General features: G+C 41.8%; 1 long non-coding RNA gene across 2 annotated transcripts; it reads left to right on the top strand.

The window, feature by feature from the left end:
* Nucleotides 1-236: 236 nt before the first annotated feature.
* On the top strand, nucleotides 237-2,791 carry LOC119268317. 2 transcript variants are annotated; one of them, XR_005133085.1, is made up of 2 exons: nucleotides 237-763; nucleotides 1,374-2,791. It is a non-coding gene; the product is annotated as an uncharacterized LOC119268317 (long non-coding RNA). The 2 variants fall into 2 exon arrangements; XR_005133084.1 differs by having other exon boundaries at nucleotides 1,380-2,791.
* Nucleotides 2,792-3,063: the final 272 nt, after the last annotated feature.

Below are 3,063 nucleotides of genomic sequence, written 5' to 3' on the forward strand. Positions count from 1 at the left end.
TTATAACTGAGCACTTTTTCTGTCCTCTCATGCCATTAGCATTTCTAGCCATTGGATTTTCACTTTTAGACTTCCTTGACTGTCTGATTTACTTCAAATGACGCGTATAGGCTTCGTGACGAGCGCTAATCTTTTGGTGACGCTGCTCTGGTGGTTTTTTTGGGCATCCGACGCTCAATTGGGCCTACTGGGCCTGACTAGGATCCCGTCCAACGCAAAAGTGGAGAACCCTAAAACATTGTACGCTCGCGACCCTGGTCTCTTTCGCTCGCAGCCTCGCGTGGCGGCGCCTCACCATGGTGCGCTGGGTTTGCACAGACGCGACGGACAGCGCCACCTCTTTCCATTCGATTGCACGGACGCGAGCGGCGCGGCGGGATTTGGGTGTGGCGGCAAACAACTCTGAAGTTCAGCGCGGGCTAGCGAGGGGACCGAACGCCAGCGAAGCCAGCCGTCGATCCAGCGAGCGGGGAGCAGATCCTGCGCGAGGGGAGGCCGGGAGCAGATCCAGCGAGCAAGAAGCCGATCCAGCCGACGAGGGGATCCATCAGTCGCGGGCGATGCGGATGAATCGGGGGCCTGCCGATCCACTCGACGCGGTCGAACCGCCTGCGTGGAAAGGGTGAGACGCGGGCGGTAATGGCCGGCGCATCATTACGACTTCTGATTTTCCATATTTTTACATGGGAACAGGGGAGCTTTGGACCTTGTGTCTAGACTACAATCTAACCATCAATAGCCAGCAGCTTCATCCGCGTAACACGTAAGCTATCTCCTTCCCTCCTTCACCTTCTTGGATTTGCATTGTTTTTAGATGCTTTAAGTTTCTTGTGGATGTCATCTTACTGAACCACGTGACTAGAACAAAATCGCTGAATCGAAGTGTGTAGCAAACAACCGATTGCTACTGTATGGTCTATGCCATGTTTGCTGACCCCTTTGTCTGTAGTTTCCGATTTTGTGCACAAACAGTTCAGCAAATCAAAAGTGTGTAGATGCTCTAAAGCTATGTATGCTTCACAAAAGAAAGAAAGGGAGACGAGGAGGGATGCTTAGTCATTGCCTCATGGGTCATTGTTTCTTGGGGATCATGCATGTATATATGACTGATATGGATTCCTAAACTGATCGCCATGCTTTTATGGGTCTAGCCAAGGTTTTATGTGTTCTTAATCTACTCTTTCATCAATCTCCATGGATCCTATTGTTATTAGTTTTCCAGTGCTCAAATTTACCCGCTCTGTATGATAACCCAAGTGTGTCATTGCCTACACAAGCTAATGAGCAAGAATTAGTCTACCATTCATGTTTTTTCATCTTTACGTATAATTTTGTTGTAATACAGAAAGATGGACATCTGACACTGCTTGTAGATGTAGTGAAGGTACTCCTGGACCATGATCCATCCCTTGGGAAAACGTTTGCCGAATCAAAATGTGACTCCTCTGATTTGCGGCAATTAGAGGCCACCTCAAGGTAGTGAACCTTCTGCTGGGTTGGTTGAACTACCAAAGGCGAACGGAACAACAATTGCACATACCCTTTATTTTCCTGGTACAGGCAATCTCCAGACATGACAAAGCATGTATCTACGTCAGAAAATTTTCTTAGCTTTTCCAGAAATACGATTTGGTTTAATTATGTATTAGCACTACCCCAATTTACATTGGATTTTTTATATGCACACTTCTAAAAGTAAGGTTGTGTGGTCCATTTTTGTAGGGTCATATTTTCTTACCATAACTTGTCACAATCACAGTTCTAATGTTATTGTTTAATTCAACATTTGTATTAGCGGTTAGTTTTGCTTATTTCGCCTCACTACATTAAACTCCATAGTTTGGATTATTTAAATACGGATCCTACTTATGCATATAATATAAGTTCACAAGCTCCAATCCAAGTTATATAGTCGTCGTGGTGAGAACTGAGAATTGACAACTGTATTCCTTGTAATTTGGGAAAAAGGTTGTTGGTCAATTTGCTTAAAATTTACAAGAATTGAGTAGCCGTTACTTGCTTGCATAAAATAGACAGTTTAATTTATGGTATGCTTCGGTTTTTTGTCATACATGTTAATTTGGTAAGAAAAATCGTGTGTTTTTAAATTAACTCATTCTAGGAGCTAGCCACTGCACATTTTCTTTGTTGATTCTCAGTTTTGATTTGAGCTAAGGCTCCCCATTTCGTTCAACTAGATCTTTTACAGACAACAGTATAATAGTTTTTCTCTTCCTCTACCTGCCCTATATAAGCATTTTTTATTTTGTGCTACAGAGTAAAGATACATTTCTAACTCTGATTCCACTACGCACTTTGTCGTGCTTTGCATGTCGGTAGTTTTGTTACACTATAGTAGGATAATCCTTGTGTTACAATTATTGTACTTATTGCATCATAGATTGCCTCATACTGCAGGGAAAACATGAGGGGCTTTCAAACTGCAGTTCGAGAGACAATCTGTTTGTCCTATGGAGGTGTACTCAATGGACTTCTGTTTTTGCTACACTATTCTTCAATAAATATTAGTTTTTACCTTCCGCATTTTCTTCCAAGCGACTTTATTCTTTTTCTTATAACTTTGTCCCATCTGCTATCCAGTTAGTGATATTTGGTTTGTTAATTCTCTCTACTTAGGAGGTCAAAGTTTAGGTAAGGCCAAAGTCCAAAGTTGTTTCATGCAACTTAGCATTAGAATGGGTCGGCTTTCTAGAGCAGAAAAGACACATAGTTATTTTTTTTGACGTATTGTGCCTATTCGGAAACAAGAAGTGTCTGCTTTGTAGTTTTTTTTTCAAAAAATAATATAATTAGAATGAATGAAATATGTGAGGGTTGAGCTCCTGAGTGTTATTGTTTTAAACATTTGTTGGTTCTTTTTGCTGTTCTTGTGAAACAAAGTTGTCGGTGAGAAGACCAGGGTCATGTATGCTTCTGTATCAAGGACTTTCCTCACAGCCATCCCAAGTTGAGCAGTTTTACATACATACAAGATACAACATTATCAAGAAAAACATTCTTGTGGCAACTCAGCAAAATTCTTACAAATTCGCAAGTCAATCA

This window comes from Triticum dicoccoides, chromosome 3A (assembly GCF_002162155.2).
Source record: "Triticum dicoccoides isolate Atlit2015 ecotype Zavitan chromosome 3A, WEW_v2.0, whole genome shotgun sequence".
Classification (NCBI taxonomy): domain Eukaryota; kingdom Viridiplantae; phylum Streptophyta; class Magnoliopsida; order Poales; family Poaceae; genus Triticum; species Triticum dicoccoides.